The sequence below is a fragment of the Balaenoptera physalus genome (assembly GCF_965194825.1).
Source record: "Balaenoptera physalus genome assembly, chromosome: 7".
NCBI lineage: Eukaryota > Metazoa > Chordata > Mammalia > Artiodactyla > Balaenopteridae > Balaenoptera > Balaenoptera physalus.
Window position 1 is genome coordinate 72,031,136 of NC_138886.1, and position 13,568 is coordinate 72,044,703.

Consider the following 13,568-nt stretch of genomic DNA (forward strand, 5'->3'; position numbering starts at 1 on the left):
TAATTATTAATATAATTTCTTTAATAGATAGGGTTTTTTCAAGTTACTTCTCCATGTGTGAATTTTAGTAGTTTATGTCTTTCAAGGAAATGGTCCATTTCATCTAAGTTATTCAATTTGTGGGCACAGAGTTCATAGTATTCCTTTGTTATCCTTTTAATATACATGATATGAACACTCTTTTCTTTCTGATATTGTTAATTTGTGTCTTCTTTATTCTTTGTTACCAATTTTATTGAAATTTTCAAAGAACCAGTTTTTGGTTTTATTGATATTTGTCTATCATTTGCCTGTCTTAAATTTTAGTGATTTATGCTCTAATTTTTATTATTTTTTTCTCCATGTTTTATGCTTAAATTATTCTAGTTTCCTAAGGAGGAAGATTAGGTTATTGATTTTGTACCTTTGTTATCTTCTAATATGTGATTTTAACACTATAATTTTTTCTCTAATTACCTCTTTTGCTATATCCCACACATTTTGATAAATTGTGTTTTAATTTTCATCTAGTTCAAATATATAAAAATTTCTCTTGAGCATTCATTGACCCATGTGTTATTTAGAAGTCTCTTGTTTTTAAATGACTGGGATTTTCCAGCTATATTTCTCTTACTAATTTCTAGTTTAATTCCATTGTGGTTTGAAAACATAGTCTGTATAGTTTCTGTTCTATTTTTGTTAGGTGTTTTATGGCCCAGTGATGTTAAGCTCAGCTATATCCTTACTCCTATTCTGCCAGTTGACCTATTACTAACAGAAGTGTGTTGAAATCTATAAATCTAGTAGTAGATTTATCTATTTTTCCTTTTAGTTCTATTAATTTTTGCCTCATATGTTTTACTGCTTTCTTGTTAGGTACATGTTTAGGACTGTTATGTATTCTTAGAGAATTGATCAGTTTATCATTATGTAATGCCTTTCTTAATCCCTGATAATCTTCCTTTTTCTGAATGTAGATTTGTCAGAAATTAGTATGGCTACTTCTGCTTTCTTGGATTAGTGTTAGCATGGTATGTTTTTGTCAATCTCTTTACTTTTAACTTGTGTCTCTTTATATTTAATGTGGTTTTCAAATAGACAATATATGGTTAGGTCTTGTGTTGTTTATCCAATTTGACAATGTAGGTATTTAATAGGTGTATTTAGACCATTCACATTTAAAGTAATTATTGATATAATTGTGTTAACATCTACTGTGTTTGTATCTCTTGTCTATTGTCACTTGTTTGTTTTTCCCTCCTTTTTTTCTGTTTTCTCTAGTCTTAAAATGGAATCATATAAAATGTTCAGTAATCTCCTCTCAGCATTACAATTATACTTCTTTTCAAATTGTTTATTGACCTACAGTTTATATATACACTTTTTAACAATCTAACTCCACCTTCAAAACTATGCTGATTCACAAGTTGTATAGGTATTTTATAACAGAGTATTGCCGTTTCCTCCCTTATATCCTTTGTGATATTGTTTTTATTTATTTCACTTAGCCACATGGTACAATCATCCAATAAATTGTTACTCTTATGACTTAAAACTGTTATCTTTTTAAAAATTTTTTTATACTGGAGTATAGTTGATTAACAATGTTGTGTTAGTTTCAGGTGTACAGCAAAGTGATTCAGTTATACATTTACATGCATCTATTCTTTTTCAAATTCTTTTCCCATTAAAGTTATTACAGAATATTGAGCAGAGTTCCCTGTGCTATACAGTAGGTCCTTGTTGGTTATCTATTTTAAATATAGCAATGTGTACATATCATTCCCAAACTCCCAATCAATCCCCACCCCAACCTTCTCCCCAGTAACCACAAGCTTATTCTCTAAGTCTGTGAGTCTGTTTCTGTTTTGTAAATAATTTGATTTGTATCATTTTTTTTAGATTCTGCATGTAAGCAATATCATATGATATTTGTCTTTCTCTGTCTGACTTACTTCACTTAGCATGATAATCTCTAGGTCCATCCATGTTGCTGCAAATGGCATTATTTCATTCTTTTTAAAGGCTGAGTAATATTCCATTGTATACATGTACCACATCTTCTTTATCCATTCATCTGTTGATGGACATTTAGGTTGATTCCATGTCTTGGTTATTGTAAACAGTACTGCAATGAACATTGGGGTGCATGTATACATTTGAACCAAGTTTTTCTCTGGACATATGCCTAAGAGTGGGATTGCTGGATCATATGGTAGCTCTATTTTTAGTTTTTTAAGGAACTGCCATACTGTTCTCCATAGCGGCTGTACCAATTTACGTTCCCACCAACAGTGTAGGAGAGTTCCCTTTTCTCCCCACCCTCTCCAGCATTTACTGTTTATAGACTTTGTTGATGACCATTCTGACTGGTGTGAGGTGAAATCTCATTGTAGTTTTTATTCACAATTCTCTAATAATTAGTGATGTTGAACATCTTTTCCTGTGCCTATTGACCATATGTACGTCGTCTTTGGCGAAATGTCTATTTAGGTCTTCTGCCTATATTTGATTGGGTTGCTTGTTTTTATGGTATTGAACCGCATGAGCTGTTTGTAAATTTTGGAGACTAATCCTTTGTCAGTCACATCGTTTGCAAATGTTTTCTCCCATTCTGTTGGTTGTCTTTTCGTTTTGTTTATGGTTTCCTTTGCTGTGAAAAAGCTTTTGAGTTTAATTAGGTCATATTTGTTTATTTTTGTTTTTATTTCCATTACTCTGGGAGATGGATCAAAAAATGTATTGCTGTGATTTATGTCAGAGAGTGTTCTGCCTATGTTTTCCTCTAAGAGTTTTAGAGTGTCCAGTCTTACAGTTAGGTCTTTAATCCATTTGGAGTTTATTTTTGTGTATGGTTTTAAGGAGTGTTCTAATTTCATTCTTTTACATGTAGCTGTCCAGTTTTCCCAGCACCACTTATTGAAGAGACTGTCTTTCCTTCATTGTATAGTCTTGCCTCCTTTGTTGTAGATTCATTGACCACAGGTGCATGGGTTTATCTCTGGGCTTTCTATCCTGTTCCATTGATCTATATTTCTGTTTTTGTGCCAGTATCATATTGTTTTGATTACTGTAGATTTGTAATATAGTCTGAAGTCAGGGATCCTGATTCCTCTGGCTCCATTTTTTTCTCAGGATTGCTTTATCTATCTGGGGTCTTTTGTATCTCCATACAAATTCTAAAATTTTTTTGTTCTAGTTCTGTGAAAAAATGCCATTGATAATTTGATAGGGATTGCACTGAATCAGTAGATTGCCTTGGGTAGGATAGTCATTTTGACAGTATTTACTCCTGCAATCCAAGAACATGATATATCTTTCCATCTTTGTGTCGTCTTCGATATTTTCATCAGCATCTTATAGTTTTCAGAGTACAGGTCTTTTGTCTCCTTAAGTAGGTTTATACCTAGGTATTTTATTCTTTTTGATGTGATGGTAAATGGGATTGTTTCTTTAATTTCTCTTTCTTATCTATCATTGTTAGTATATAGAAATGCAATAGATTTCTGTGTATTAATTATGTATCTTGTCATTTTGCCAAATTCATTGATGAGCTCTAGTAGTTTTCTGGTAGCATTTTTAAGATTTTCTATGTATAGTATCATAGTGCAAACAGTGACAGTTCTTTTCCAATTTGGATTCTTTTTATTTCTTCTTCTTCTCTGATTGCCGTGGCTAGGGCTTCCAAAACTATGTTGAACAAAAGTTGCGAAAGTGAACATCCTTGTCTTATTCCTGATCTTAGAGGAAATGTTTTCAGCTTTTCACCATTGAGTATGATGTTAGCTGTAGGTTTGTCATATATGGCTTTTATTATGTTGAGGTATGTTCCTTCTATGCCTACTTTCTAGAGAGTTTTTATCATAAATGGGTGTTGAATTTTGTCAAAAACTTTTTCTGCCTTTATTGAGATGATCATGTGGTTTCTATTCAATTTGTTGATGTGGTGTATCACACTGATTGATTTGCAGATATTGAAAAATCCTTGCATCCCTGGGATAGTGAGATCAAGTGTATGATCATGGTGTATGATCCTTTTAATGTATTTTTGGATTCAGATTGCTAATATTTTGTTGAGGATTTTTATGCCTATGTTCATCAGTGATATTGGCCTGTTATTTTCTTTTTTGTGTGTATGGTATCTTTGTCCGGTTTTGGTATCAGGGTGATAGTGGCCTCGTAGAATGAATTTGGGAGTATTCCTTCCTCTGCAAATCTTTTGAATAGTTTCAGAGGGATAGGTGTTAATTGATTTAAAAGATAAGTTTTTTTTTTAAGAATAAGAAAAGCAAAATTATTTTTTCTCTCTCTTCTTGTCTTTAGGGAGATCCAAGTTTCTGACCTGTATCATCTACTTTCTGCATGAAAATCTCTTTTTTGGATTTCAGGGCAAGTCTGATGATGAATTCCCTCAGTTTTTGCTTGTCTGGGAAATTCCGTATTTCTTCTTCCCTTATAAAGAATGATTTCACTTAATGTAGAATTCTAGGTTGGAGGTTTTCTCTTTCAATACTTCAAATATTTCACTCCAGTCTCTTCTTTAGTATATGATTTCCAGTGAGAAGTCCACTGTCATTCTTATACTTGCCCCTCTATTCATAAGTTATTACTTTTTCCCCTCTGACATCTTTAAGATTTTCTTATTGTATTTGGTCTTCTGCAGTTTTAATTTGATATGCCTAGGGGTGTGTGTGTGTGTGTGTGTGTGTGTGTGTGTGTGTGTGCATGTGTATGGGGGTAGGTGGTTTATCATTATTTTACTTTGTGCTTGTTGAGCTTCCTGGACCTGTGGTTTGGTATCTGTCATCAGTTTTGAAGGTACTTGGAAAATTCCGTTGCATTCAATTATGTGTTCATTCACCTTTTGAAATTGTCTCACAGTTTCTACATATTCCATTCTGTTTTTTAAATTCTTTGTTCTCTTTGCACTTCAGTTCATAATTTCTTTTGACCTATCTGCAAAATCACTAGTTCATTCCTCAGCTGTGCCAAGTTTATCGATAAATCCATCAAATACTTTCTTCATTTCTGTTCTACTTTTTGTGATTTCTAGAATTTCCTTTTGATTCCTTCTTGGATTATACATCTTTTTGCTTACATTACCCATGTGTTCTTGCGTGTTGTCATTAAAATCCTTAACATATGGATCATAGTTATTTTAAATTCCCTTTCTGATAGTCCCCAAATCCATGCTATATCTAGTTCTTGTTCTGATGATTGCTTTACCTCTTACAACTGTTTTTCCTCTCATATATCTTATAATTATTTTGTTGCTGATGAAAGTTAGATGTGTTTTAGGTTAAAACATAAATAATAGGTAATGGAATTGAGGTATATAGGTATTTGGTTTGAGAATTTATGTAAGCTGGTTAAGAGTTCGGTTGTGTTTAATATTTGCTCTAGCTTTAGGTGCTAAAGTCTTCAGATTCCTCTAGTGTCTGCATTTCTGTCTCCCTATCTGACTTTGGGCTTCCATAAGTACTCCACCTTACAGAGTTTGTGTCTTGCTGCTCATTCAGCTGCAATCCACTGTTATTATACTGGAGCCCTGTTTGTCTTGTGGTATTTTATGGGGAAGGGGGAGCATTCTATAATCTTTTGATTAAATCTGTTTTGCACAGCCTGTGTCTTGGGACTGTGACTTTCACAAGTGTTTTTCCGTTGGTGTAGCTTTCCTCCAATACCCCACTTTCAACTCTTTTTTCTTGGCTGCAGCATTCTCAATCTATTTTTTTGAGGCCTGGTCCCCTGTTCACTATGTTTTCATATTCTTAGGTGAGACCAGAAGGCTAGAAGTGACTGGAGTGAGAGGCATGCGCTTTCCCAGCAGGAAAAGTGTTCTAGAAGGCTTTTCACCTGGAGTGTAGATCTTTATTATGGAGAAATCTGTAGCCATATTTCACAGTAATTACTCTTTCCCTCCCCCTGCCAGAGCCATGATGGGATCTTTCTCAGATCTTCACCATGAGAACCTGGTGAGTTTCCAGGTAGTAAAGCCCATGAAAGTGTGTCCTCTAACCCCTAAGACTGCAGCCTTCAGGAGTTTCTCACTCTCCAGCTATTCCACCCACAGCCTCCAGCAGTTCATCAAAATACCACTTAAGTATTACTACCAATTTATGGCTCCAGTGGGTTTCTGATCCAGGTAAGAAGATCTTGGCTGTGTGTCTCTGGATGAGCCTATTTCTCCAGCTTTCAGTATTATAGTTTCCCCTGCAACCTCAGTTCTCTCTGATGGTCCCAAGAAAAGTAATTTTCAGTTTTTCCAGGTTTTAATTGTTATAAGGACAGGAATGATAACTTCTAAGCTCTTTGCTCTGTTGGAGTTGAAACTGAAAGTCCAAGGAGACAGTTTTCCCATGGCTGGAACATAGGAGTTATAACTAAGGCAAGGGAGGCAAGGCAAGGAAAATAGCTGTGGTCACACTTCTCCAAGGCTTTTTGTGCCATGCTGAAAGTTTGGACTATGTGCTGCAGGTCAGAAATATGAAACCACAGAAGAGTTTTGGCTGGGTAGTGACACAGCTGGAAGGATTACACTGATGTTAGAGTAGGAGTGCTTCTCCTGGGGACCAGAGGCACAGATATGATCCGGTGAGACTTACACAATTGCGTGACACAGATGTATCCCGTTTAGATATCTTAGGTGCATTTGATGCTATTGTTATTTCAACAGGGCACATGTCACTGTTTACTTTAATTGAACTAGAAAGAAAGCTTTTTGTGTTGTGTTCTGCACTGCTTTCCCAATGACCTGGACATAGCACATACTTAAGTAGCAATTGAACTGAGTCAGCTGAATCATTCAGGAGTCTCAATGCAATTTCAGCCCAAGTTACCTATAGCGGCTATGTTGTTAGAAATATAGATTAGAGGTAGATTTATATGTTACTTTCTAAAACCTTTACAAAGTCATGTTAATTTCATACTTTGGGGTGAAAAGGAAGCAAAAAGGGGTAGTTCCTGTCCTGCTGCCTTTTCGGGGACTATTATGTGCAAAGCTATGGAGAGGACAATTTATAACAGCATATATATTTATGCTGTTAATTTAACACAAATGATTTCATACACATGAATCAACAGTTCTGATATAGTGGTACATTTTCCCAGCCAAGCCCAGGAAATTATTGTATCAATGATTAGGCAGGTATGCAGTTATCTATAATACCAATCAGATTGTGATGAATGAGGAAATACTAATAAGGTGATAAAAGCAATGTAAGTACCCTCCTTTGAGTTTTAACTATGTAGCCAAGACCTATGCTAAGAGTTTTGTATCCATGATCACAGTCAATCTTTACAGCAACTCTGACATGTTGATATGATTATACCCACTTTATAAAAGAGAAATAGGAGGTTCAGAGTCCTTAAGTGTTTTGTCCAAGGTCAGAGTGAGCAGAGGAACCAGGATTGGAAATGAGATCTTTCTGGCTCCCAAGCTTTTGCTTCCATCTGTTCACTCTACATTAAGGTATGGGAACACAGAAAGTGTGATTAATTCTATCTGGATGAGTCAAGAAAAGCTTCACAGAGAAGGTGGCATTTAAACTAGATTTTGACAGAGGAGTTGGATACTGCCAGGATGAAAATGAAGAAAGAATCATATAAGAAAGAAGAAAGAACAAGGGAAAAGTTATGGAAGAGTTCAAGGTTGATGAAACGTGTGGTGTGGCAGGAGCGTTGCACATGGATGGGATCTGTGGGTAAAGAGGCCTGACCTGGATGGGGCTGAAAATAGAAGATGAAGGGCATTTGCTGCCACACTAAGGCATGAATTATGAACCATGGAGGGATTTTGGAACATAAGAGTTAGTGACCTGATAAAATCTGAGTTTTATCAAGGTTATGCTGGAGGCATGTGGAAGATGAAGTGCAGGGAAGCATGGAGGCAGGGAGATCTTTTTGAAAGCTGTTATGAAATACAGGAAAAAGAAGTTAAGGACCTATTTCTTAATAAGTCAAAAAAGTAAAAAAAAAAAAAAATTTATATGCAGGATCAGAATATTTTAAGTTTCTTTATAAGAAAAAACTTTTGATTCCCCTGAAATTTCTAACAATTCAAGCACTCAGCTATAAGTTGAAATGGTTTCAATGCCTGGGTTACAGAAGAATTAATCCGAGGCTCCATGTTCTGAATACTAGAGAGGTAGCCCTCCTATTTCTCCTGAATTCAACACAAAAAAGAACAAAAAATAGTGTTCCAGATTAGTCATGCCCAGGGTATTAGTCAACATTCACTTATTATTTTAGAGATGAATTACTCAGTTTCTACACTGTGCTAGGTATTCCTTTATTGAAGGAATTGGAATTTATTGAGCACCTGCTAGATATCAAGCACTGTGGTAGGCATTAGAGAAAGAGTGGTGAACCACATAGATATGGAGTCTGCTTCCAGAGGGTTTATTATCTAACAGATATGGGGTGTGGTAGGAAAATGCCCCAACTTTGAGGAAAAAAGCATACCAAAGTTTAAAAAAAACACAGAGCCAAATTCTTTCCAGAGCTGATCTAATTCTGCATGCATACATTTTTTGTTCCCTACTCTTTTGTATCCAAACCACTGCCCTCTTCTTCTGGTTTACTGTTTCTTTCAGGTTTTCTTCAGACGTGGCAAGTTTTTGGCCCATTACTTTGCTATGTAGCTCTTACCTTGATCCATGTTACTCAGGCTGTCTACTAACTATCATGAGCTGACTGACCTGGTCAAAGGATCCTCTTATAAACAGAAAACTCCCTTCTCCTCCCTCAATGTAGACTCCTGGTTCTTGGCACTGGACATTTAATCTTGATGGTCTTCAGACTCATATTGTTTTCCTTAAATAACACTGGAGCTCAGGATTCTAAACTTTGAAAGTTAAAATATGCCTGCTAATCATAATATCTTTTTACACCCATTCTTGTGAAAATTTAAATAAATTCTATTCTTCCAAAATGTTACAATCCTAAAATGTGTTTAGAAAGAACAGTTAATAAAGCCCATTTCTGTGGTAGAAGGAAGTCAAAACAAATCTCATGTTTAATCCATGTCTTTGAAGTTCTTTTACAAAACACAGACACGTGTCTTTGTTAGTGATCAGGCTAGAAGTGGTGTGAAAACAAAATGTAGCCTAGAACTGGGGTAAGAAGTTTGGGTAAAATCCAGACATTCATTAGTAAGTATCAATGAAATATTTCACAGAACTGGTCATAAGGGGCTTCTTCATTTCTGGAGAGGGCAGTGATGGAAATGGATAGTGGGCAGAGTCTGAGAAAATGGATAAGCCGATTATCTGTCACGGGAAAGTACAGATTCCCTCAGCCAAGACTTCTTTTAATTGGCAACTGGTCTGTTTGGGATTGGATGAGCCTCTCATCAAGTAAAGGCAGACCATCATAGATGGGCCATCTGCTCCATTTCCTGCACAATGGCACTTGTTCAGTTCTTACCTTTAGAACCTGCTCCTCTTGATGAGATAAACAATATGTTTGAAGCACCAGAGATGCTGTGCAGCTTAGCAGAGAAATGATGTTTTATGAAGTGTCATCCTGTGCAGCCATCTGCAGAGAATCACATTTGACCATCCTTGGGGACTGTTCCATTAATCCTGAGTTCTGATTCCATCCACTGAAAACTGTCAATTTTTTCTTGTTTTAAAAATAGCATACTTCACTGCCCCTTTTCTTAGATGGAAAAAGGTTTTTCTATTATACAGTGACTCATGGATAAAAGTCAGAGTTACTAGAGATGAATTATTTAATGGGAATATGATATAAAAAATGATAATGCCTCACACTCTAACAAGAGTTAGTTATAAATCTCTTTTCTGCCTCCTGTGAATTATTCGGAAATATGAACTACCCCACCTCAAGATTAGCTAGGAATTGAGGCAGCCTAAATAAATGTTATAAAAAGACTTGTACTTACATTGGTCATTAACACATAATTTAAAACATGTAAAAAACTTAATTTCTACAAATGATGTAGGGAAATATATATAGTATTTAACAACGACAGTAAATGCATTTTGTCATTTTAATCCACTTCTGTATGTATATATTCTTAAAACAGATATTTTGTCACATAATCATAATACTATTATTACACCTAAAAAAACCCCAATAATTCCCTAATAACTTAGAATGCCTAGTCCATGTTAAAATTTCTTCAGTGGTATAAAAAATATGTTTTTAGTTATTTTTTCTCAAAGATTTACTCATTGCATATGGTTGTTATGGCTCTTAAGCATCTCCTTAACTATTAGTCTAGAATAGTCTCTTTTTCCCTTTTTTCTCACATGCCATTGACTTGTTGAAAAAATTGGACCAGTTGTCTTTTACGACTGGATTTACTTACAGTGGCACAATTTTACTTGCTCTTGCATGATCCACATTATGGCAGAATGAACTTAGATATAAAGGCATGACTGGATCACATTAAATTTTTTCCCTAAACCTCATAAATGGTACTTTGTACCTCAAATTCACAGCTAGAGACACATAAAATGTCCAGTATTCTAATGTTTGGTAATGCTGAATGCTTCTTGGTCACTTCAACTTTTCTCTTAATAGTTTTACTGTGCATTCATGACAATTGTTTGAAAATGTTTTTTCATTAGACCTTGCAAAATGGCGAGTTTCTAATTCTAACATTCCTCATGTGTTTGTTAGCTATAAGTATTCTATATAGAAAAATTGCCACTCATCTACTTGGTCAAGAGGGTATGAGCTATGGTGGACTTGGTTTCAATCTTTTCCCAAAGAACTTCCTCCTTCCTTTGTGTGGGGAATGGGAATTAGAGATCACAGTCTGTGTTCTAGGGTTGCTCATTGCACCTCACTTTCCACTGCTTCCAGGTCTTTTTTAAAACAAAAGAGATGAACTAATTTTACATTAATATTTCTAATTCAATTTTGAGATGTAGGGTTTTTATTTCTAGGACTTTTGTCTCTCAAACTGAAAATCCTTATTCTCACCAACATTAAAACAATTACTTACTCAACTTATCCAAGTACCTATAATGGTTTAAAAATAGAAAAACTAATAGTAGTACTAAAATTAAGTCTACAGAATATAGTTTAAAATCTCCATTTCCCTAGTTAGGAATGAGAAGTTAGCATTAGTTTCACACACACACACACACACACACACACACACACACACACACACACACAGATGCATCTTAATTTCCTTTTCTGTGTTCTCTTCATATCTCATGTCAATTTTTGTATTAAGAACTTGATCATTTTCTTCTCAATTATGAGGAGTGCTTGAAATAATAAGGATATCAAAACTCTAAGTTGCAAACATTTTTCTAAGTTTATCATTAATCTTTCTTTTTTTTTTTGAAGTGAACATAACCTCAAGATTTTATTGTCTTCATAGTAAAACAAGAGGTGAAACTTAGAATCGGATCACTTGGCCCTCTATTTTCTTATCTCCTCCCAGTTCAAAATGCTTACATCTCTCTTAGATCTGCAGTTGGGCTCAACACATTCAAGCCTGAGCACAATATTCTTTATAGTTGTAGCCTTTTTCTGGAAAACTGGCTTAGTCTGCCTACCATAATAATTCGGCTTCCTGTCATAAATCCTCCTTCCCTGGGCATATAGAAAATCCTTACCTTTTTGTGTACGGTGCCACTTTGTGGGGTTGGTGCTTGCCATATGTCTTACAGAAAGTCCAGCGAGTTTTAGGAACATTTACCATGTTGGTTGGGGCACTATCATCATGGAGAGAAAGCTCATCGACTTTTTCACTCTGTATATAGTGTTTCATTATGCAAATTTTTTAGTTTTTAATTTTGATGTAGTTAAATTTGTCAGGTCGTTCCTCTGTTGCTTCTAGATTTTGAATCAGAGGAAAATTTTATCTACCCTTGCCTTATAAAGGAATGCATTCATGTTTTTTCCTCCTATGTAGTTTCTTATTCTGATCCATTTAATATTCATACAGGTGTACAGTGTGAAGAACAGACTCAGTTTTATCTTTTTCCATATGGCTCCTCAGTCGGCACAACACTGTTTTATTAAAATCTATTTTAGACCTTTACTTCTGGATGGAATAGACTGGCTTGTGTCTCGATAAGACAAAAACAGTAGAATAAAAATGATAATAATAATATATGGAGACGCAAGAGGAAGGAGATATGGGGATATAGGTATATGTATAGCTGATTCACTTTGTTATACAGCAGGAATTAACAAACCATTGTAAAGCAATTACACTCCAATAAAGATGTTAAAAAAAATAATATACAAAATGAACTGTTTACTGGTATTGCTGAGCTTTCACGTCCTTCAGGACTTGAGGGCCCTGGTTACTGGAGCGAAGGGAAATACATTGAAATGAACCAAATATTTGCTGTTGTCCTTATCTTCAAGGAGTTTGATGTATAAGTGCCCAAGGCTGAGAGGCTGAGAAGCCAAGCATAAAGCAGACTAAGAGACTGAGACGATCTTGAGTTCACAATTTAATGAATTTTGACAAATGTATCCTGTCTTGTAACTAACACTCAAACAAGATATAGAATATTTCACCCTAGAAAATTCCTTTGTGCTTCTTTCCAGCCAGTACTCTGCAGAAGCAACTACTGTTATGATTTCTTTCACCATAGATTAGTTTTGCCTGTTCTTGAACTTCTTCTAATGGAGTCCTAGGACATATACTCATTTACGTCTTTCTTATTTTATTAAACATAATGTTTTTGCTATTCATCCATGGTGTTTTGTATCAGTATCTGTTTGGGTTTTAGATTGGCTAGTTTACTTTTGAGGAAAGTAGCTCTATTCTAAACTATAATCCAGCTGCTTGGGTCATTGGATACCTTGTATCCCTGCCTTACTTATTCACCTTCCCTCTGGGGTTAGAGTTTTCTGTTCTTTGTACCTCCACTGAATCTTATATATACTTCTCCTGTGATACCTATACTCTTTGTAGGCAGAGACTTAGCATAGTTTGATTACAGAGTAGGTAGCCAGCATATGAAAGACTTGACCAGGATTCTGCTTTTAATGGACCAATCACTTACAACTGTAGCACTGCCACTCCACAGTTTGTCGCCTTTGAGCCAACTGTCTTCCCTTGCCTTGGACAAACCCTCAAATTTGTTGTCTTGGCTTGAGCTTTTAGTTAATTAGCCAATATTGTAAGTGGCAAGCTAAGCACTGAGTCAGGTAAATAAAAATGCAGACTGACTAGCATACTACCTGGCATGCATTAGTTGCTCAGTCAAGTGGAGAGAAAGTAGAGGGAACTCAAGCTCAGTACTTTTTGGGCCAATCATTGAAGCCGCAGAGTTCCCACTATGTCCTGTAGCTGAGCCTGGTCAAACTATAAAACTATTCTTACTGTGTCATAAGTACAGCAGATTTGTTTTCCTTTACTTGTGTTTCTCACGTACACATTTTTTCATGCTATTTGTATATTCTATTTCTATCTCCATCAGAGAGGAAGTACCTTGTACAAGGACCTATGTTGTCAGTACTTTCACTTGCCATAGGACCGAGCTACAGTTTCATACACACGTAACACTCAAACATGTAGAGAAAGAGGTGGTAATGAGTACAGAATGGAGAAATGAATAGATCCAATCCCTGAGGTGCTTGATAAC

The 13,568-nt window shown here is 35.5% G+C and overlaps 2 long non-coding RNA genes and 1 pseudogene across 3 annotated transcripts in view; all 3 read right to left on the reverse strand.

Annotated features, from left to right (window-relative positions):
* Positions 1 to 13,568, reverse strand: part of LOC309664791 — a 324,842-nt gene that overhangs the window by 190,083 nt on the left and 121,191 nt on the right. The gene's annotated exons all lie outside the window — the stretch shown is intronic.
* The window catches only part of LOC309664785, a 223,494-nt gene that overhangs the window by 149,018 nt on the left and 60,908 nt on the right, over positions 1 to 13,568 (reverse strand). The window lies entirely within an intron of this gene.
* LOC309664768 (ribosomal protein eL42-like pseudogene) overlaps positions 1 to 13,568 on the reverse strand; it is a 33,529-nt pseudogene continuing 19,961 nt past the window's right edge. Inside the window, exon 1 of the transcript in view lies at positions 1 to 13,568. This exon is cut by the window's right edge and continues 19,961 nt beyond it. The product of the transcript in view is annotated as a ribosomal protein eL42-like pseudogene (transcript).